Below are 24,873 nucleotides of genomic sequence, written 5' to 3' on the forward strand. Positions count from 1 at the left end.
AGGGAGTGGAATCTCCCGAGAATGAACCATCTCAGGGAGTTTCTGAAACGGCAGGTTCTGGATGAGCTGCTAAGAAAGAAAGAAAAACAAGAGATGAAAAAATCTCCAAAGGTCCCTGTCCTCCCCATCAACCCCCACTGTGGCCCGGCCTACAGGGCTTTTCTCTAGCGCTGGGGCCTCCGTTTGGCCCCCCTCTGTCTCTTTGAGTCCTCCACAAAGCAGCAAGCCATGTTATTTGAGGCACTAAAGAGTTAACCCTCCTCACTGCTCCGACACAATGGCCTCCCCATTGAGGGCTTTCTTCATTTAACCTTCCTAATGACAGGTTTCATCCTCTTTCCCCTGACGAAAAGGAGGAGCAGGAGCAGAACCCACCACCTTTCTCTTTTACCTCCTTTCACATCTCCTCCCCTTTCCACACCTCCCAAAAAGCACTGGCTCTCACTTTGCGGTCTGATGTGACAGCTCTTTACAGTAAATGACACTGTCATGTGTCGGGTGACAGTTTTGGGCTTTATTTAATGCGTTGAGGTACATACGATTTTCCAACTTCGAAAAAACACTTTCTTTTCTAAGCGAAGCAAAGCAAAGCAAAACAAAACACTGTTTGAGAGAAACAGCAACATATCTTAACCAATCATGTGAGTTTGCAGGTGGGGCTATCTGTGTGTCCGACCCATAAGGAGTGTCTGGGAAACCAGACATATTGTTTTGTGCATAAATTACACACTTTATACAAACATTAATTGGAACAAAATAAAACAAAATGGTTTTTCCCCTGAACATTCTAGTAGTTGAATCCATGTTCATTCACACAAAGCAAAGCAAAGCAAAGCAAAGCAAAGAACACACAAAACTTTTTGTTTGGGATGAGAGATACCTTATTTTAAACAATCATGTGAGTTTGTAATTGGGGTTTTCGGTGTGTCTGACCCATAGGGAGTGTCTGGGAAACCAGACATATTGTTTTGTGCATAAATTACACACTTTATACCAACATTAATAGGAACAAAATAAAACAAAACTGTTTTTCCCCTGAACATTCTAGTAATTGAATCCATGTTCATTCACACAAAACAAAGCAAAAGACAATACAAAAACAGAAAAAACAAAACAAAACAAAAATACAAAAAAAAAAAAAAAAAAACAAAAAAAAAAAAACAAAACAAAACACTGTTTGATTGGGATGAGAGAAACAGCAACATACCTTAACCAATCGTTTGACTTTGTTGGCGGGGCTATCTTTGTGTCCGACCCATCGGGAGTGTCTGGGAAACCTGTTTGAAGAAATATTATATGCATAAATTACACAATACCAACATTAATTCTAACAGAAAATTGTGTCAAATTGAATGTTCATGTGATGAATAATTATAAAATAAAAAATTTGAATATTAAAAAAAAACACAACACTACAGAAATGCTGGGTTTTCATGATTCAATGTTGGGTCAAATATGGAAAAACCTAATGTTTAGTTAATTTTTTAAAAGTTACATTTAAATGACACCTTTTAACCAAATAGTTGAGTTTGTCAAAGGTTGACCCAATGTTAGGTTACAACAACCAAATGTTTGTTCTGTAGACGATCAACAACAAAAAAAACTTTAAAGGAGTTAATAAGTTTGACCTTAAAATGGTGTTTAAAAAAATTTTAAACTTCTTTTATTCTTGCCGAAATAAAACAAATAAAGACTTTCTCCAGAAGAAAAAATATTATCAGACATACTGTGAAAATATCCTTACTCTATTAAACATCAATTGGGAAATATTTATAAAAGAAAAAAATATTCTGACTTCAACTGTATGTGATTTTCCACATTTATATAATTTTTAATATCTCCTAAATCTGACTTTAAGTCATCATAATTTGGTTGCATGTAAATCTCAAAATCAGTACACTCTTTTTTAAGCCCAGAAAACCATCATTATACAGTAACTTGCCTAGTTACCCTAATTAACCTAGTTAAGCCTTTGATGTCACTTTAAGCTGTAAAGAAGTGTCTTGAAAAATATCCAGTCAAATATTATTTACTGTCATCATGGCAAAGATAAAATAAATCAGTTATTAGAGATGAGTTATTAAAACTATTATATTTAGAAATGTGTTGAAAAAAATCTACTCTGTTAAACAGAAATTGGGGAAAAAATAAACAGGGGGCTAATAATTCAGGGGTGCTAATAAGTCTGATTTCAACTGTATATGACAAACTATATTATAGTGATTTGTTAAATACTTTATAGCTCATGTAGACGTAAAAATATACCCAACATTACATTTATAAATGTATTTTATATGCACATAAAGCACATTAAATGCAGTTAAAGCGTGCACTTCACAAAACAAAACAAATATGTAACAAGCATCCGTTGCGTAAAACATATGCTGGATAACTTGGTGGTTCATTCTGCTGTGGCAACCCCTGACAAATAAAGGGACTAAGCCGAAAAGAAAATGAATGAATGAACAAGGGAATAACTTCTAAAAGTGGAGAGAGCAAATATTAGTCATACAGTAGTGATTTCATGAGCATTCAGAGATTGTAGTGGTTATTTAAGGGTTAGTTCACCTAAATATGAAACTTCCTTCATCATTTATTTACCTGTCACTTGTTCAATAGTGAATATCGTTTCTTCCTTGTACTGAACACCAAAAAGAAAGATATTAATGCTGTTAGCTGGCACCCACTAACTTCTATAGTATCTATTCATTTCTTCCTATAAGTAAGTTGATGGGTGCCCACAACAACCATTCTTCAAAATATCTTCTTTTGTGTTCGCAGAAGAAAACAAAATCACATGAGGGAGAATAAATGATGTTCAATTTTGTATGAACTATCCCTTTAAGAACAATAAGCAACAGTTGACATGTGGGGTTTAGCGTGGGTCAGGACATGTTTCCTGTTGTTGGCTCTGACGGTTCCTCATACTGTAAGACACAAGGAAAGTGCGAGAAGCTGCCAGGGGTGCGACAGGGGTGAGTAGTTTTGACTGGGGGTCGACAGAGAACATTGACAAGAGTGTTTCGCTCCAACTCAGCCTCCATGTCTCCTGTCTTCCCAGTCCCACCCTTTTCCACACCAGAGTGGGGGGGATTTTTTACGGTTGACCTTCTCCTCACGCTTTTGTGAACCTCTTCACCTCATGTCAATTCTCTTGACCTACTTGGTCGCCCCGGAGCAAGCCACTTAAAAGAGCGAGATGAAATTCGGTAGGCCACGCTCACATATGGTTCTTGTTGTCAGCGAACACTAGTGCTTTGGGATTTTGATTATTGCCACTGAAAGCGATTGAAGGGGGAAAAAACTGAGGAGCAACTGTTACTGCGCTAGTGGGAACGCTATCATTGAAATGCTCACAAAAATGAAATTTATTTTAGGTCATTATTTACTTATTTCTGTGAGGAGTTTGCATGTTCTCCCTGCGTTTGAGTGGGTTTCCTCCGGGTGCTCCGGTTTCCCCCGCAGTCCAAAGACATGCGGTATAGTTGAATTGAGTAGGCTAAGTTGTCCGTAGTGTATGAGTGTGAATGAGTGTGTTTGGATGTTTCCCAGAGATGGGTTGCAGCTGAAAAATTTTTTTTTACATACATATACAATACATATATACAATACAATATTTTTTTTTCAGCTGCAACCCATCTCTGGGAAACATCCAAACACACTCATCCACACTCATACACTACGGACAATTTAGCCTACTCAATTCACCTATACCGCATGTCTTTGGACTGTGGGGGAAACCGGAGCACCCAGAGGAAACCCACGCGGACACAGGGAGAACATGCAAACTCCTCACAGAAATTAGTAAATAATGACCTAAAATAAACAATAAAGACGTTTTTTTCACAGCCTTTTTTGCTCATATTTGCAAATACTGGCGGAGACAACATGACAACAAGGTCACATGTTGTAAATAGAACACACAAGAGCAGTGTTTCTCAACCACGTTCCTGGAGGACTACCAACACTACATCTAGATCTTTCAGTCTCTGCTAATGAACTGGTGATCTGAATCAGGTGTGTTTGATTAAGGAGACATGTAAAATATGCAGAGCTGGTAGTCCTCCAGGAACGTGGTTGAGAAACACTTCACTATAACATTCTCTTTCTTCTCTGAATATTCTACTAAATGATTCCTTCAAATATGGCATTTAACCGGACTAAGGGTGGTTGCAATGAATACCTACAACAGCTCTTCTCTCCAATCTTACTCTTTGGTATTATCAGTGACCCGGTTTAAACATCTCAGCTGCTCAAAGAGCTGTCAGCCGAGCAGTTGAGCCTCAGGTGTAACACCAGCAAGAAGATTGCAGGCTGTCAGAAAGCTGCTCAGATAGTGCACTTAAGAGCAAGTCAAAGAGCAAGATGCATTTCTGCTGGTCATTGCAGGATGTTTTATGGTCAAACGAGCCCAAACAAAAAGCCATGAATGTGGGAAGGTTTGGTTTGTGTGTGAAGGATGAGGTGGAGGCTTTTCCGAGAATGGCTGTTTATCTATTTTGCACACGGTCAAGAATTTTCAAAGTGACGTCCAAATGTTTGTGAAATGTGTTTTGAATGCGAAAGCTATGAATAACTGAATAAAAATATTACATATTCTGATGCTCTTGGAACATTTGCTAACATAATGCCATCCTCTAAAAAGTACAAATTTCTCTCTGGCGTCAAGTTTCATGTAAAAGTAGTGTCCTTCATAACAAGAACAACATTAACAATATTTTAAAATTCTACATTTTGATATTTCCTATTAATTTCCCCCCAAATATATTTCAATAAAATCCCAGTTTTAGCATTATAATTGATTAACCAAACTAAGAGAAGAATCACCTAATAATTTAAAACAGACATAAAAGGCAAAGGTAATTACGAAAGGTACTTGATGGATTTTTTTAGAGACAGAATACAAGTGTATTAAGCATTGCGAATAATACAATCACTCATTCATTTTCCTTTGGCTTAGTTCCTTATTTATCAGGGGTCACCACAGCAGAATGAACCACCAACTATTCCAGCATACGTTTTACACAGCTGATGCGCTTTCAGCTGCAACCTAGTACTGGGAAACACGCAAACACTCTCACATTCAAACAAGGCCAATTTAGTTAAAATTAATTCAGCGATAGCGCATGTCTTTGGACGGTGGGGGAAACCGGAGCACCCGAAAGAAACCCACGCCAACACTGGGCGAACATGCTTACTCCACACAGAAATGCCAACTGACCCAGGCGAGACTCGAACCAGCGACCTTCTTGCTGTGAGGCGACAGTGCTAACCACTGAGCCACCGTGTCGCGGTGAATAATACAATCAAATTTTACAAAATAATGGGAAATTACACCTTATTTGAGTGTAATCCAAACTGTATTTTACTGTATTTTAAAGCTGCATTGTGAAAATTACTGCATATTTTATATTATTTAAGATATACATACAATTCTGTAAATACACATACAGCATGGTGCTGTAAATGTAAATAGTTTTTTTGCTGTAACTGATTCACAGTAAGTTACTGGCAAAAGTTACTATAGATTCTACAGAAAATCTTTAACAGTGTACACTGCCTGAAAAAAGTCTTGTCGCCTATCCAAGTTTTAGAAACAACAAATAATAACTTGACGTCTAGTTGATCATCAGAAGTATCAGAAGTGGCTTATATGAAAGGCAAAGGCCTCTAGATTACGCTTATTTGACCAAAATAAAATATGGTCATGCCTTGATTTTTAATGATTTAATTAGGACAGTAAGATCTGACTTTGCTTAAACAAAAGTCTTGTCACTTATCAAAAATAATGTCCAGTATAGAATATAAAGTCATGGTGCAGTGGGAAAAGAGTTAATATTGTGTATGACTCCCATAAGCTTGGAGGACTGCATCCATACATCTCTGCAATGACTCAAATCACTTAATAAAGTCAAAGAAATGGCAAAGAAAGCGTTCTTGCAGGACTCCCAGAGTTCATCAAGATTCTTTGGATTTATCTTCAATGCCTCCTCCATCTTACCCCAGACATGCTCAATGTTCAGATCTAGTGACTGGGCTGGCCAATCCTGGAGCACCTTGACCTTCTTTGCTTTCAGAAACTTTGATGTGGAGGCTGAAATATGAGAAGGAGCGCTATCCTGCTGAAGAATTTGCCCTCTCCTGTGTTTTGTAATGTAATGAGCAGCACAAATGTCTTGATACCTCAGGCTGTTGATGTTGCCATCCACTCTGCATATCTCTCACACGCCACCATACTGAATGTAACCCCAAACCATGATTTTTCCTTCACCAAACTTGACTGATTTCTGTAAGAATCTTCAGTCCCTGCTGGTTCCAATAGGTCTTCTGCAGTATATGTGATGATTGGGATGCAGTTCAACAGATGATTCATCTACCTTCTGCCACTTTTCCAAATGATCAACTAGAATTCAAGTTATTATTTGTTGCCGTTACAACTGGGATCCACAACAAGACTTTTGTCTGGTAGTGTAAAGAAACAATATATTTCGCATTCATTGCTCACTCTCTATATAGACTTACTTACATCATCTCTTTTCATGGGAGTAGAGCTAAAATCTCTTGGCATGCTTGGTGTGATTCTCTGATTGGTGGAAGTTCATGTACAGCATCATGGGTAATGTAGTTTTCCTGCACAAATTCAGATAGGCTGAATTATGTGAACATGAGCATACACAACCAATTAACAACCTCACAACATCTATCTTTAAATGTTTATTAATCATTGGCAGCCATCAAAAGGCTATGTGCTTCCTATGTTTAAGGTGTGGATGCTTCATATGAATTATTATTCTCCAATGGTGTTAGGTGTCAAAGCTTAATGCTGAGGGTCAGAGGTTGTGGTATGGTGTGAACCACCTCAGGGTGGTAACACTAACCAAAGCAACACTAATGCACAGACAGCGAGAAACAGGAGATCCAAACCCATTGAACATTTTGCACTTTGCTCGCTGTGTCTCTCTGATTGGTGGAGGTTTCTGTAAAGCATTATGGGTAGTGTAGTTTGTATACAAACAATTATTTTTAAATCAGTTGAATTAATGCAAACAGAAGCATTTACAATGGACTAACAACATCAAAGATCGCAACACGTCTGTCTTTAAAGGGTTTATCCGTAATTGTTAATCAGTTTCATTATGGAGAGTTTATACTTCTAGGACCCAACCATTGCTCTAGTGTGCTTATGTGGTGTCTAAAAGGTGTGCAGGGCAAGCAATGTGCCAAATTTTAATGCTGAGGGTCAGAGTTTGTGGTATGGTGTGAACCACCTCAGGGCAGTAACATTAACCAAAGCAACACTAATGCACAGACAGCGAGAAACAGGAGATCCAAACCAGTTGAACATTATGCACTTTGCTCGCTGTGTCTCTCTGATTGGGGAGGCTTCTGTAAAGCATTATGGGTAGTGTAGTTTGTAAAACAATTATTTTTAAAATCAGTTTAATTGACACAAGCAAGAGCATTTACAATCGACTAACAACATCAAAGATCGCAACAGGTCTGTCTTTAAAGGGTTTATCCGTAATTGTTAATCAATTTCATTATGGAGAGTTTGTACTTCCAGCACCCAACCATTGCTCTAGTGTGTTCTGTGTGCTTACGTGGTGTCTAAAAAGTGTGCAGGGCAAAGTTTAATGCTGAGGGTCAGGGGTTGTGGTGTGGCGTGAAGCACCTCAGGGCGGTAACTAGAGCACAACTCTTCCAAACCAACACTAATGCAAAGAGAGCGAGAAACGGGAGATCCAAACCCACCAGACTATCCAACAGTCTCTAAATCTGATCAGAAAAACAGATTGTGTGCTCAATTAAAAATGAGAGAGGAACTTTTCTGCTGAACTCTAGGTTTGTTTGCTCCAATGTTTTATGATAGTGTGAAGAATTTAATAATCTAAAGATATTTATACCTGTTTTGTGGAATGGAGATGTTCTATTAAATACTCTTCATGGAACCACATACTAAAAAAGAAAAAAATAATAACTGGGAAATTGGGCCACACGGTGGCTCAGTGGTTAGCACTGTCGCCTCATGGCAAGAAGGTCATTAGTTCGAGTCCTGGCTAGGTCAGTTTGGATTTCTGTGTGGAGTTTGCATGCTCTCCCCGTGTTGGTTTCCTCCGGGTGCCCCGATTTCACCACAGTCCAGACACATATGCTATAGGTGAATTAAAAACAAAATTGGCCGTAGTGTATGTGTGTGAATGAGTGTGTTTGGGTGTTTCCCAGTACTAAGTTGCAGCTGGAAGGGCATCCACTGTGTAAAACATATGCTGGATAAGTTGGCAGTGCCGAAGGAAAATTAATGAATGAATGAACTGTGAAATCTCCTATTTGGAACCCTTAATTTTAACCCATTGATGTGCACTAATGCCTGCGCACTTTTTTAGCAAGCCAATCAGATCAGAAAAGCAGACTGTGTGCTCAACTAGAGAGGAAATGCAGTAAAACCTTTAGGCAACCTACATTTTTATTTACTGTTTTTTAACCTAATCTAATTGCCAAATTTGACCTTTTACAATTTCATAGGCCTCATTTTAAAGCACTAATGAAAATAAACCACAGGGCCAATTAATTAAAATGACAGAAAAATAAAACCTAATTAAAACCTCCATTACAAGTTGGTTGTCACTATAGAAACGTTATATAATTAAAGCTATACGCATCTATGAATAAATGAATGAAATGATGGGTTTGAAAAAAGCTGAACTAATTGAGTTTTTACTTTTATAACCCAACTCTCACACTATACATGACCTTGAGAGCAAAATACAGTTAACTCTCAGCCAACCTCCAGGTTTATTTGCTCAAACATTTAATCTAACACCTAATCGCCACATTAAGGCTATATTTCATTTGGCCTTTCACGATCTCAAAGATCTTGTTTTAAAGCACTCATGAAATTAACCACAGGGTCAACCAATTAAAAATGACAGACAATACTTCATTTAAAACTTAAAGCTGGTTGTCACTATAGAAACAATATACAGTGTTTCAAGTTTGTTGCACAATATGCGCATATTTACATGCAAGTAATTTAAGAGCGTACGAAACCTGCTCGTTTACTGTTCTTCAATGGAGTGGGCGGAGCTAAATATCTCTTTTGGTGCACTTTACATACTGACACTCTGTGATGGGTGCAGTTTTCTGCACAGCATCATGGGTAATGTGGTTTTTCAGCACAAATTCAATTAAGATTAATTAATGGGTTCGAAAACAGCTGAGCTAATTGAGTTTTTACTTCAAGAACCCAACTCTCACACTATGTAGGGAACTTGAGAGTTAAATACAGTAAACCCTCGGTCAACCTCCAGGTTTATTTGCTCAAATGTTTCATTTAAACTCAAAGGCCTTGTTTTGAAGGATCATGGGTAATGTAGTTTTCAGTACAAATTCAATTAGGATGAAGTGATGGGTTCAAAAAAGCTAAACGTATTTTTTTATTTTATTTGCTCAAATACTTTAAATCGCCACATTAAAGCTTTCTTTCATTTGGCCTTGTTTTGAAGCATTATGGGTAATGTAGTTTTTCAGCACAAATTCAAATTCCAGGTTTATTTGCTCAAACGTTTAATTTCACCCCTAATCACCACATCAAGCCTTTCTTTCATTTATCCTTTAATGCACTCCTAAAGGCCCGGATTTAAAGCACTGATGAAAGCAAACCACAGAGCCAATCAATTAATAAATGACAGAGAAATATAAAACTTAATTTATAACTCAATTTAAAGTTGGTTGTCAGTATAGAAACAATATATTTTCAGTGTATTGCACAATATGCACATATACACATGTAATTAATTTAAGAGCATGCGAAATCTGCTTGTTTACCGTTCTTCTATAGAGTGGAGGAAGCTAAAGATCTCTTTTGGTGCACTTTACAAACTGAGACTCTGTGATTGGTGCCATATTCTGAATGGCATCATGGGTAATGTAGTTTTTCAGTACAAATTCAATTAAGATGAAACGATGGGGGCGGCACGGTAGAGCTCAGTTGTTAGCACTGTTGCCTCACAGCAATAAGGCGCTGGTTTGAGTCCCGGCTGGGCCAGTTGGCATTTCTATATGGAGTTTGCATGTTCTCCCAGTGTTGGCGTGGGTTTCCTCCGGGTGCTCCGGTTTCCCCCACAGTCCAAAGACATGCGGTATAGGTGAATTGGATGAACCAAATTCGCCATAGTGTATGAGTGTGTGTGTGAATGTGAGAGTGCATGGGTGTTTCCCATTACTGGGTTGTGGCTGGAAGGGCATCCACTGAGAGAAACATATGCTGGAATAGTTGGTGGTTCATTCCGCTGTGGCGACCCCTGATAAATAAGGGACTAAGCCCAAGGAAAATGAATGAATGAAATGATGGGTTCAATAAAAGCTGAGCTAAAATGTTGCTCAAATGTTTAATCTAACACCTAATCGCCACATTAAAGTTCTTTCATTTGTCCTTTCCCGCTCTCTCAAAGGGCTTTGAAAGCACTAATGAAAATAAAGCGGCGGGCCCCCGTCTCTGTATTTTGAGAGGGAACGCTGGAGCCTCGGGTTCAGAGGAGGGTGAAAAGCAGAGGGCATCGGGAACAAAGACCAGAAGACCCAGAGGTCAAACGGCCTGGTGTCCAGAGCTTCTTCAGCGGACGCGGACGGAGAGAGAGTGAGGCGCTCGTATAATCACAGATCCGTTTTGTCCATGCGCATCGGATAGAATATATCACCGCGAGCTGACACCGCAAACAATAGATCATGTTTTTTTGTCCGGGCCGCTTTTGACTCTTTTCAGCATCTGGAGGTCCGCAGATTAACCCTCCATTCTCTGGCCTGTTTTGAGCAGATGACCTGCGCGTCTGTCCAGCGTTTACACAATTAGACCCTGAGTGCCAGATTTCCAGGTGAAGAACATTATCTTGGGCTCTTTGGGGTCAAAGTTAATAGAGGGGAATTAGAAACCATCACCATTTTTTTTTCTTTTTCTTCGTCGCAATTCTGGACAGTCACAGTTTAGCTGCTCTTTATTCAAATAGGGGTCACCGCTGGGCTTTTGTGCTTATACGAAGTGTGCTTGTAGAACTAGATTTCGTTAAAATGGTGGGATTTAAAGGCCATTCGGCGAGGCAGTGTTACTTTGACCCAGAGTTCAGCATGCAGAGCGGACTGGAGTTAGAGTTATATACGGCAACATACAGTTGAAGTCTAAATTATTTGCCCTCCTGTGATTTTGTTTTCAAATATTTCCCAAATGATGTTTAACAGAGCAAGGGTTTTTTCACAGTATTTCCTATAATATTTTTTCTTCTGGAGAAAGTCTTATTTGTTTTATTTCAGCTAGAATAAAAGCAGTTTTTAATTTTTTAACCATTTTAGGGTCAGTATTAAAAGCTCCCTGAAGCAATAAATATTTTTCAATTGTCTACAGAGCAAACCATCGTTATACAATACCTTGTCTAATTACCCTAACCTGCCTAATTAACCTAGTTAAGGCTTTAAATGTCACTTTAGCTGAATACTAGTATCTTAAATAATATCTAGACAAAAATATTATGGCAAAGATAAAGAAATCTGTTATTAGAAATGAGTTATTAAAACTATTATGTTTAGAAATGTGTTGAAAAAATCTTTTCCGTTAAATAGAAGTTTAATAGAGAGGGCTAATAATTCAGGAGGGCTAATAATTCTGACTTCACCTGAATTTATTGAAAAACAAACCAAATACTGCTGATTTTATCAAATGTTTAAACCTAGCTGCGAAATCATGCTGCAAGGTTTGTGGATAAAAAGCATGAATAATTCCTCAGGTCATTCATGCAGAACATCTGAATTATTTAGAAGATATTAAATACATATATTAATAAATAAAGATCAGCGAAGACATTAAAATACAAACGATTGAAATAAATACATGGATAATAATACAGCATCTATTCCATTAATAAGTGGCAGAAGTATTTAATAGATAGATAAAATAAGACACGATGACTGAATAAATGGTGCTAAAATACAAAATAAATGAACAAATAAATGCAATATTAGAGTATAATCCTAATACTAAAAGAGAGAGAGTTATTTGGCATATATTGAAACACTAAATAAATAATATTGTCGATATATATATATATATATATATATATATATATATATATATATATATATATATATATATATATATATATATATATATACACACATTAAAATATAAGGTATACATTAAAATATAAAAAAATAACATTGTTACATTGTTTGTATGTAAATATTAAATAATTTTTTATTATATGGTGGATGTTAAAAGAAAAATGATACACATCAAAATAAAAATAAATAAATGATCAAACAAATAAAATAAAAATTCTATATTGGACATTACAAGACAGTTATACTCTACAACTATATGCTAGATATTAAAATACAAAATAAATGAATAAATAAATACAAATCGCACAAATAAATATTCATTAATTTATTAATTATTAATTTGTACATAATGTTAATATTATTATCGAACAAACAAATTAATAAATAAAAAAATAATTCTATATTAGACATTAAAAGAGGATTAAACAATACAGCTCTACGGTAGGTAAATAGTAAGTAAATAAATAAAAAAGATATGGAAGATATTAAAAATTCTAAATACATAAGAATAAGAGTTATACGGTATATATTATAAAACTAAATAAATAATATTGTAACTTAAAATACAACATGAATTGACTAAAATACCGTATGAGTAAATCAGAAAATTTATACGATGTTTTACGCATCGGCTGCGTAAAACAAATACTGGATAAGTTGGCGGTTCATTCCGCTGTGGCGACCCCGGATTAATAAAGGGACTAAGCCGAAAAGAAAATGAATGAATGAATGAATGAATGATTGAATGAATGAATGAATATATGGTACACATTGAAATATCAGTTAAATAAATAACTGTACGTACGTAAATAAATATTCTTTAATTTATTAATTATATGGTGGATAATAATAATAAAAAAAACTATAGATAAATACAATTTTATGATAGGTATTAAAAATGCTAAATACTTATAACTGAGAATTATATGGTATAGATTAAAATACTTAATAAATAATATTGTATATTAAAATACAACATGAAGTGACTGAATTACTGTATAAATAAATAAATGCTATAAATTTAAATTCAAAATACATAAATGATATTGTACACACATATACAAATATGAATTAATTATTAATATGGTATATATTTAAAAAAAATAAAATAAAAAAATAATAATAATAATAAAATATATATATATAAATATATATATATATATATATATATATATATATATATATATATATATATATATATATATATATATATATATATATATATATATATATATATATATATATATATATATATATATATATATATATATATATATATATATATATAAAATTTTATTTTTTTTAATATAAAAATTAAAATATGAATTATTAGCCCCCCTGTTTATTTTTTCTCCAATTTCTGTTTAACTGGGAGAAGATTTTTTTTTTCAGCACATTTCTAAATATAATAGTTTTAATAACTCATTTCTAATAACTGATTTATTTATCTTTGCCATAATATTTTTGTCTAGATATTATTTAAGATACTAGTATTCAGCTTAAGGTGACATTGAAAGGCTTAACTAGGTTAATTAGGCAGGTTAGGGTAATTAGGCAAGTTATTGTATAATGATGGTTTGTTTTGTAGACAATTGAAAAAAAAAAAAACATTGACATCTCATTGGCATAAAAATTATTTATCAAACAAATAAACAAACGAATAAATAATAAATAAAAACAACCATATATTGTAAATTAAAGGACACAATAAATAATTTCTTATTTACGGTAAATTACATGGAATTATATTTTAAGTAATAAAATATAATAATTTATCAAACAAAAAAAACTAACAAACAAATAAATAAAAACAACAACCATATATTAGAAAGCAGAAGACAAAACAAATAATCTATTTATACAATAAATAATATGGAATTATATTGCAGGTAATAATAAAAAAAAATCCAACAAATAAAGAAATAAAAATAACAACCATATATTAAAAAGCAAATGACAAAATAAATAAAATGGTAATTTATATGGAATTATATTGTAGATAATAAAAAAACTAAATAAATATCTGCACACTCACATAAGCATTTTAAAATATCTAGATAAGTATTGTGTCTCAGGTCTTCTTATTTTTGCAACTTAAAAATGAGTGCTTTGTATTTACTGTATTATCTCAATATATTGAAATACAAAATAAAAAGCAAACAAATAAATAGAAACACAAAGTCAGGCAAATACCATCATAAAATGAATGACCCTTTTGCAATTATAAAAAAATATATAAAATTAAAAATATATATGTAGCATAAACTACATTTGGAAAGGGATTGATTTTGGACATTATTTTAATATAAACACAATTTCATGTTAATCCACTGTTACTTGCCATTTCTGAGTGAAAATATCAAACTATTTTAAACACCTTCACATTTTGTCAAACTGTTCCTGTAGATTTGCATCCATTTTAAAACAGGTATTGTATTTTAACTGCATTTTAGTCCAGATTTACAGGTCTTTTGTTGTTTTTATTAGCTATGCATGCTTCAGTTCGAGTTTCACCATGAGCCACGTCATTAAATAACACTCAAATATCCTCCTGTCCCACTCTGCTAATGTCCCAAACGAGGTAATGTCCTGTCATGTGACCCCCATCGCCCACCTGTGTGGACTTTGTCTTAATCCCTGCTGATCTCCTCTCTGCTTTGAATACTTGGACTACCGAGTGTAACTAATTCACCCACACAAGGATATTGTCCTCCGCGCTTCAGCTTTGTCTTTCCTCTCTTTCACTGGTCTCATTCGTTTGCCGAGCAGCCGGACAAAAAAACAAATCCTTCAAATTAAGAAGACTTAATGAGCTATTACTCTCACCTTAAATCTGATTGTCTGCTTTGCCTCTAAATAAAACGGATAAACAATCAATCCTCTCTGAAAAGCACTGTTTCAACTCTTTGTTTGAAATAAAACAATGCAAACTCGTGTGTTTTTTTTTACACCGGGTCGTGTGAAAGATGCACATTAGCGTCGGAAAGTCACTGTGTGTTTATTTTAAAGGAATATTTGGTATCACTTTATTTTGATGGTCTCTTTAATGCATTTGTTTGCATTTAAGGTATACATCTTTGATTAGAAGTAGACTGTTAGGTTGGGGTTAGGGTTAGTGTAAGCTTGTACTTGTAAAGTTTCTTATGGTGAGTTAAATGTCTGTTAAAGGAGCAGTATCAGCGGATATTAAGCAGACAGTCTACTAATACTCAAGTGGGAATTAATTGGTATGCAGTTGCAATATCAACAAATGTGTAATAGGGACCATCAAAATAAGGTCTTCCCGAATACTTGAATGAAAAAGGTGTCATTGTTTACTCACCTTCATGTTGGTGCAGGGATCTTCGAGTTTGTTTCTTCTGTGAAACACAAACTTGAGGAAGTGGATGACGATTGAAAGAGTCCAACTCTAAAAATGACAAAAAAGAATGGCTCAAGTCTGAAATAATGGAGAGATTTGTAAATACTCCGAGTGATTTAACCAACCAACTAACGCTGCAAATAAAAATATGTTCATTGAGATTTCATTGGTATAAAAAGCATTATTCATTCATTTTCCTTCGGCTAAGTCTTTATTTCAAAGGTTTCCACCGCGGAATGAACCGCCAACTATTCCAGCAAATGTTTTACACAGCGGGCGCCCTTCCAGCTGCAACACCAAAACACTCTCACATTCACTACTGCCAATTTAGTTTATTTATGTAGGGGAAACTGGAGCACCCAGAGGAAACCCACGCCAGCATGCGGGAGAACATGCAAACTCCACACAGAAATGCCAACTATTTGTACATTGTCTTATTATCTTTTGGGAGAAGCGGGTGTCAATTCCCTGTCAAAAAGAACTAAACTTGCTGGTTGAATAAAATTAACTTTAAGTCAGAATTTGTCAGCGGTACTTTATGAATCATTTGAGACTTGACTGAATATATATATACACATATATATATATACACAAATATACAGTGCTCAGCATAATTAAGTACACCCCATTTTGAAAATGAATATTTTTACCCATTTCTCAGTGAATGTAGGCAATGTATTTTAGTGCATTAAACAAAACAGATTAATTAAACAGATATATTTATTAACATAGTATTTTAGTCACAGAAAATCTTTAGAAATTGAAAGATAATACAATTAAATTCAAGCAAAATATTGTGAAAAAAATTACAAACTACAAAATTTCAACTAAATTGTTCAATTCATTTGCTTCTCTTGATTTTTCCTCTTTTTAAAATTTGTATTTAATATTTTTCTATAATATAAATTTGGCTCTTCTAGTTTTTGGACGTTATTATAAGTTATTTTGTTAGATAAGCTCCAGATTTGGCTTCAGTACTGACTAATCTAATGTATATGCACAAATATAATATTGTATAGCTTCCAAATAAAAATAAGAATTAAAAAGAGAGATTTGTGAAGGGTGATCAGTTGAAGTCCTTTGATTTTTTGTTGTTCTTTTTTAAAATATTTTCCAAATGATGTTAAACAGAGCAAGGAAATTTTCACAGTATGTCTGATAATATTTTTTCCTCTGGAGAAAGTTTTATTTGTTTTATTTCGGCTAGAATAAAAGCAGTTTTAAATTTTTTAAGAACCATTTTATGGTTAATATTATTAGCCCCTTTAAGCTATATATTTTTTTGATATTGTATAACGATGGTTTGTCTGTAGACTAACTTGCCTAATTACCCTAACCTGCCTAGTTAACCTAATTAACCTAGTTAAGCCTTTAAATGTCACTTTAAGCTGTATAGAAGTGTCTTGAAAAATATCTAGTCAAATATTATTTACTGTCATCATGGCAAATATAAAAGAAATGAGTTATTAAAACTATTATGTTTAGAAATGTGTTGAAAAAATCTTATCTCTGTTAAACAGAAATTAGGGAAAAAATAAACAGGGGGACTAATAATTCAGGGGGGCTAATTCTGACTTCAACTGTATGCTGAGCACTGTACGTATGCATACATATATGCAAATATATACATATACACAGACATATATAAATGACCATTTTTGCAATATTTTAAAATTTAGATTGCATATATGTACATAAATTGTAATATATGTAAATCTATACAGGACCTTGTATGTTAAATATGTGATTTGCATATATTGCCATTTATCAGATATCTACATGGCTGGTAGCCACTGACATACAAAGGAAGAAAAAATACTATGGAATTGAGGTACTTGTGGTAAAGCAAATGACAGAATTTTAAATTTTGGGGTGATCTGTCCCTTTAATTTGTGGTAAAGGCTAATTAACACTCATTTTGTCTTTTTTATTCAGTCTCACCAAAGAAAGAACTATGAGATTGAATTTTTAAGTGAGTGTTCATTTTTGAGTGAACAATCTCTTAGAGAGCCATGGACTACAGCACGATTTCTTCACATTAAGAAAAAGCAAACGTTTCCCAGCAAATGGTGAGCATGTCACCCCCCACAGTACACAAACAGTGGGTCAGACGGAGGAACGGTGCAGACGACTATTCCACAGAGACACCGCTCCCTATAGGAGCTTTTTCAGACGACCATTTGGTGCTCCCATCTCTAACCTATTGACCCTCAACCTAGAGAGGTCAGCGGTGTCAGGGAGCCCAGATCCAGCACAAGCCTGTAAATCAAATGCCGGCGGGAACGATGCACCATCCCGAATCCCAGCCAGGCCTGGCACCATCACTCTCCAGGCTCTGACGCACTACCAGACCCGTTCCCAGTGAACTACGCCACCCTGGCAGACATCATGTCCCACATCGGGATACATCAGCCATGGGAGGTCCTGTACTGGTGGAAAGTCCATCCTAATAGATTGGTAACGGTTTGATAATTTAAAGTTCTGTATATCTACACTACTGTACATAGTTCCTATTTTATTAAAGTATAGATTTTTCACATATCCATAAATTTTTAGTTAAAAATGGCAGATGTGCCAAAACTTTACCATGAAAAACACCTGTAAAAGAAATGTGTACATTTTATGGTAAACTACCATATTTCATTAATTTACTGTATAGGTCCAATCCCAATCCTATTTTTCTAGCCTTTCCCAATGGCCCTTGAAACAGAAAGTGAAGAGGAAGGGCTTCAAAATGTATCCCTAATAAATGGGACAGCACTACAACACCACATCATCAAATGTCATCGCAATCTCTTGCTGCATCAACGATCGATTTCTGACACGGTATTAAAGTGTCAGATGTGACAGTATGTTGTGGGACTGCTATACAGGAGTTATTATTATGGATTATAGATAGCAAAATTTAGCGGTTTTTATTTAGCATGACGTTAAAACACAAACGCGGTTATGAATATATTGAAACATGTGCTTGTTTGTTGTAAAAATGACAAAAAAAAAATACTAATTTGTTTATCTCCTGACTTCTGTGTGCAGTTATGCTGCCATTGCAGCTGGTGTATTCTGGGAAATTTTCTTACCCCTTGGTTTCGAGTGTGCTCCTGAAAATTTTCTGTTTTGGGGTATCCAGCCCTTACCCCTTGGAACATCCCTACGCCTTCACATGAACGTGCAAAATGAGGGGTAGGGGTAAGGGGAAGGGCTAAGGGGTAGAGTTGGTATTGCCCCATAGTATTATACAGCAATGTTTTAAAGTACTATGTGTCATTCACACAACTACAAAACCATCATGGTATCACACATGAAGCTAAAGTACTACAATAAACATTATTTATCAACATTAGATGTAACATAATACTCCAATGAGCATCAGAGAGGAGAAAAAAAAATGGCAAGAGCCATAGTAAAGTCAACAAACAAACTAAAAGTGAAGTGCCATGCAGGGAATTCTGGGAAAGTCAATTTTAAGGTTTACAGTGTAAATAAATAGACTCAATGATGCGAAAAAGTGGGCCTTGGCCTCGCTTTTACAGAATAAAGCACAACATTTTTGTTCTTTGTTCAAAAACTGTGTTCTGCTTAATGGAAAACTAGTTTACCCCTTTTTCCAGATTTAATACAAGTCTTTTGTGTCTCCAGAATGTGTCTGTAAAGTCTCAGCTCAAAACACCCATCAGATTATTTATTAGATCTTTTATAAGTTTCTGTTTTATAACTTGAGCACTAGGTCGCGTTTTTTTTGTACTGCGCCTTTAAGGCTAGTTTTCCCCGTCCACCATTTCCTCGTGCCTTTCTGCGTGCCTTAATCTCCTCCCTCGGCTGCGTCAGACAACAAACAAACATAAAGGAAGCAGATCTCGCGTAACGTTTGTGAGAAATACTAACTTACAGTAAGAACTTTATTAATGATTATTTGATGCATTTGTTGTGGAGCTGCAACGATGAGTCACACACAATGTCCTAACAAAGTTCATGCGCACACACAGATACACACACAGACAAGCGTGCGTTTAGCTTTGCACGCTTTTTGTACGCAAATGTGACATGATACAGGTTAATAGCCACTGCTGTAAGGATATCTGTTATATTAATGTACAAAATAAACCTGATTGAAAGTCCACAAACCGGGATTGAAGCGTCTTTTTTATAATTGTTCTGACACCCAGCTATGCTTATGAAGTAAAGCTGAAGTAAAATCGCTGTACTTCATTACACACGTGCTCTGTTTTAAAACATTTTAAACTTGTGAAACTCACTCTTTTTGATCCCATTTGATGATGATTGATGATCCCAGCAACCTGAACAGACCTTTAATTCCCGGTTGCTTTGCACACGTCTGGTCTTGTTGATATGATCATACACGTCACTACCGGGGCATATTAATATACACAGCTGTTGATCAATTCGGTGGGCGGGGGGGGACCGCACTCCTACATCAAGTTGCGGTCGGTCTGAAAACCGCTCCAATTGGTCCGGGGTGTGTTTACATCATCCCAATATGATGGTCTACACACTATACTGTATCTGCACACGTCTGTCCAAACAGCTTGTAAAGTAGATTTTTCACCATAGGTGCCCTTTAACCATTCTGTTACTGCATTCACCTAATAAATGACACACTGCTTTCTCTAACAGAAGTGCACTTAAACTCTCAAACACATAGTTTTAGAGGTAAAAAAAAAGGATCAATATTGGAATCAAAATTGGCATAACTGGCCCTATACATTTGAAGTCAGAATAATTAGCCGCTTGTATGTTTTCCCCCAATTTGTGCTTCATGCAAATGATATTTTTGCAACACATTTCTAAACATACTAGTGTTAATAACTCATTTCTAATAACTGATTTATTTTATCTTTGCCATGATGACAGTAAATAATATTAGACTAGATACTTTTCAAGATTCTAGTATTCAGCTTAAAGTGACCTTTAAAAGCTTAACTAATTATTATTGTATAATGATGGTTTCTTCTGTAGTTAATCAGAAAATATATATTGCTTAAGGGGCTAATAATTTTGACCTTAAAATGGTGTTTGAAAAATTAAAAACAGCTTTTTTCTACAGATTTCCTAGCTGAAATAAAACAAATAAGACTTTCTCCAGAAGAAAAAATATTATAGGAGATACTGTTAAAAATTCCTTGCTCTGTTAAACATCATTTAGGAAATATTTGAAAATAATAATTAATTCTAATAATTTTGACTTCAACTGTATATACTTGTCATCAAATCAATACCAAATTTTGCAGTATTGCCCACCCCTACAGTTCTGCAGTATAGAAAATGCTGGGCCATATAACGCCACCTGTGTTATAATCCGTCCTGTTCTGGCTTGCATCACAATCATGCACATTTCAGGCATCACCGCACCTGGAACTTCAGCACACAAATCACACTTTAAGGATTGTCTGTGCGGTCCCGAGGCGGTTGAACGTTAAACACACTTTGGTTTGACCTGTGTGGGATCACCTCAGGGTTCGCTCTAATGGACGGAGCCATAAAACGGTGCTGTTGCTGTTTTTCCAGCCAAACGACGACACCAGTTGTTCTGAATCCTCACTGGCTTTGAGTCATCTGTTCCGCTTGGAGGAACTCGGGAGGGAAAGAAATGGTTTTTACCTTCCTTTGACTCCAGATGCCACTGATGAAGCACAGATCTGTCCACTGAAAGAGGCAGAGACCACTCAGGGTCAGAAAGACATAATGTGAATAATACAAAAACAAAAACACACAGAGGAGCGCGAATGATTCCTCAAATCATGCAGAGATGTTGTTACTCGTCCAGGTGATTTAACTTAATGACTGCCTTGAGGATGTTACATTATTAAATAGGTGGACTGGATGGACAGAATATTAAATGAAGTGAAGTTTATTTATAAGCTTATTGAGACAGGATCATGTGCTTATGATTGACACGGCTGGTCCCGCATTAGCTAACGTATGATTCACCAATCAGACAATTCCTAACGTATTGTAAATAACCAAAGTGTCTAACCTTAGTCATCTTGGTCTTTATAATCAATCATCAGCTAAGGGTGAATAAACTCTTGAATAAAGTTTAAAATAAAATGGATAAATTAAGAACAAATAATTACAGTTGAAGTCAGAATTATTAGCCCTCCTGGATGTTTTTCCATCCAATTTCTGTTTAAGAGATTTGTTTCAACACATTTCTAAACATATTTTAGTATATCATATCATAGTGTGTGTAAACAATTAAGAAAAATACTGCTTAAAGGGGCTAATAATATTGACGTTAAAATGGTTTTAAAAAAACATGCTCACCATTTGCTGGGAAACGTTTGCTTTTTCTTAATGTGAAGAAATCTTGCTGTAGTTCATGGCTCTCTAAGAGATTGTTCACTCAAAAATGAACACTCACTTAAAAATTCAATCTCATAGTTTTCTTTGGTGAGACTGAATATAAAGGACAAAACGAGTGTTAATTAGCCTTTACCACAAATTAAAGGGACAGATCACCCCAAAATGTAAAATTCTGTCATTTGCTTTACTACAAGTACCTCCACTTCATAGTATTTTTTCTTACTTTGTATGTCAGTGGCTACCAGCCATGTAGATATCTGATATATGGCAATATATGCAAATCACATATTTAACATACAAGGTCCTGTATAGATTTACATATATTACAATTTATGTACATACTGTATATGCAATCTAAATTAAAAAAACATTGCAAAAATGGCCATTTATATATGTCTGTGTATATAATGTATATGTATATATTTGCATATATGTATGCATACGTACAGTGCTCAGCATACAGTCAGAATTATTAGCCCCCCTGAATTATTAGCCCTCTGTTTATTTTTTTTCCCTAATTTCTGTTTAACAGAGAGATTTTTCTCAACATATTTCTAAACATAATAGTTTTAATAACTCATCTCTAATAACTGATTTATTTTATCCTTGCCATGATGACAATAAATAATATTTGACTAGATATTTTTCAAGACACTTCTATTCAGCTTAAAGTGACATTTAAAGGCTTAACTAGGTTAATTAGGTTAATTAGGCAGGTTAGGGTAATTAGACAAGTTATTGTATAATGATCGTTTGTTCTGCAGACTAACAGAAAAATATTTAGCTTAAAGGGGCTGATAATTTTGACCTTAAAAATGTTTTTTAAAAAATTAAAAACTGCTTTTCTTCTATTTGAAATAAAACAAATAAAACTTTCTCCAGAAGAAAAAATATTATAAGAAATACTGTGAAAAAACCCTTCCACTGTTAAACATCATTTGCGAAATATTTGAAAAAGAATAATTTTGGGTTAATAATTTTGACTAACTATATGTGGTAATTTATTTTAATAAATAAATAAACAATCAATGTGTAAATTGTAAAAAAAAAAAAAAAAAAAGAGAGGAACTGAGTACCATTGTTTATGAAATCGTCCTTTGGGTAAACATGTTTGAGAGAAAGTTCAAATCTTTTTTTTTTTTTTTTTTTTTAATCCATATTAATTAAACCAAATATTCCCAAATGTCCAAAACCTCATTCATTCATTTTCTTTTCGGCTTAGTCCCTTTATTAATCAAGGGTTGCCACAGCAGAATGAACCACCAACTTATACAGTAGGTTTTAGGCAGCGGATGCCCTTCCAGCCACAACCCAGCACTGGAAAACACCCATATACTTTTGCATTCACACTCATACACTACGGCCAATTTAGTTTATTCAATTCACCTTTAACGCATGTCTTTGGACTGTGGGGGAAAACGGAGCACCCGGAGGAAACCCACACAAACGTGCAAAACATTTTATACTAAATATTTTTTCTTGTTACAAGCTCTTTTACTAGCTCCAAATAAGAAATTGTTGATTTTCAATTTATTACATGCAAAACTTATAATAGCTGGTTATTGGAAAAATACAGAAAGCCCTCAATTTAAACAATAATTGCAAGAATAGTCTTGTACATGTACAGTTGAAGTCAGAATTATTAGCCCTTTAGATTTTTTTTTTTTCTTTTTTAAATATTTCCCAAATGATGTTTAACAGAGCAAAGAAATTTTGACAGTATGTCTGATAATATTTTTTCTTCTGGAGAAAGTCTATTTGTTTTATTTCAGCTAGAATAAAAGCAGTTTTTAATTTTTTAAAATCCATTTTAAGGTCAGAATTATTAGCCTCTTTACGCTATATATTTTTCCAATAGTCTACAGAACAAACCATTGCCATATAATAACTTGCCTAATTACCCTAACCTGCCTAGTTAACCTGATTAACCTAGTAAAGCCTTTAAATGTCACTTTAAGCTGTATAGAAGTGTCTTGAAGAATATCTAGTCAAATATTATTTACTGTCATCATGGCAAACATAAAATAAATCAGTTATTAGAAATGAGTTATTAAAACTATTATGTTTAGAAATGTGTTGAAAAAAATCTCTCCGTTAAACAGAAATTGGGGGAAAAATAAACAGGGGGGTAAATAATTCTGACTTCAACTGTACATAATGTATATGGTAAAGAGTAAACCTTGTTTATGCATGTAATGTATATAACTAAGAGAAAACCTGAAATGTTTAAAATATGGAACTTTTTTGTAGGATTTCTGACAGAAGCTAATAAGAATCTTTTGTCCGTGTAACTTGTATCACCTGCTATTAATATACTATTGTTTTGATACCTTTATGAACATTCATTTATTTATTTATTTTATTTTGAAACATTTTGTTTTCTTTAGTCCAAGGTAAAAGTTCCTAAAATCAATAAAGCCAGTGTTTAAATATATAAATATAAATAATAATAAATATACAAAATAAACATTTAATCTTGCAAAACTATTAGCATTATGATTTCCACAAAGTGTTGAGCAGCAGTTTTCAACTCTGATGACGATAATAAGAAATGTTTCTTTATGCTGTAAATCGACTTTAGAGTGATTTCTGAAGGATCATGTGACACTATACTGCGGTAATGATGCTGTAAAATTCATCCTTGCAGTAGAGGAAATTTTAAACTAAATAAAATAAACTTAATTATATTGAATATAATATTAGTAGCAGTATAGTAGTATGATAATAACAGTAACAATAATAATAAACAGTATATATTACTATTCTGTATTTTTGCTTAAAATGCAGCCTTGTTTAGACTACAATTAAGATTTCTTTCAAAAAATTATAATAATCTGTGATTTTTTTAATAAAGTGCACTATTTTTAAATAAATATAGACTAAACATACTATTTAGCTGTAGCTTGTGTATGTTGTGTAGCATGCATGTTTTTATGTAAATTAAATCTCTTGTGAGTAAAGCAGCAGCTAGCCAATTATTATTATTACTATTTTTGCTATAATGTCCAGGTGACTGTACTTGTCAAATAAATTTACCAAAAAAAGTTGATTATACAGTTTAATGGATATTATATAAATAC

General features: G+C 34.4%; 1 protein-coding gene across 2 annotated transcripts in view; it reads right to left on the minus strand.

Moving 5' to 3' along the window:
* nr2f5 (nuclear receptor subfamily 2, group F, member 5) overlaps positions 1 to 15,538 on the minus strand; it is a 103,621-nt gene extending 88,083 nt beyond the window's left edge. Inside the window, exons 1-2 of one of the 2 annotated variants that reach the window (XM_056476292.1) lie at positions 15,431 to 15,538; positions 1,208 to 1,277 (exon numbers count right to left, since the gene is read on the minus strand). The gene's annotated coding sequence lies outside the window, so the exon portion shown is untranslated. The remainder of the gene's footprint in view (positions 1 to 1,207; positions 1,278 to 15,430) is intronic. The other variant, XM_056476291.1, reaches the window with a different exon arrangement.
* Between the last annotated feature and the right edge of the window lie 9,335 nt (positions 15,539 to 24,873).

This window comes from Danio aesculapii, chromosome 16 (assembly GCF_903798145.1).
Source record: "Danio aesculapii chromosome 16, fDanAes4.1, whole genome shotgun sequence".
NCBI lineage: Eukaryota > Metazoa > Chordata > Actinopteri > Cypriniformes > Danionidae > Danio > Danio aesculapii.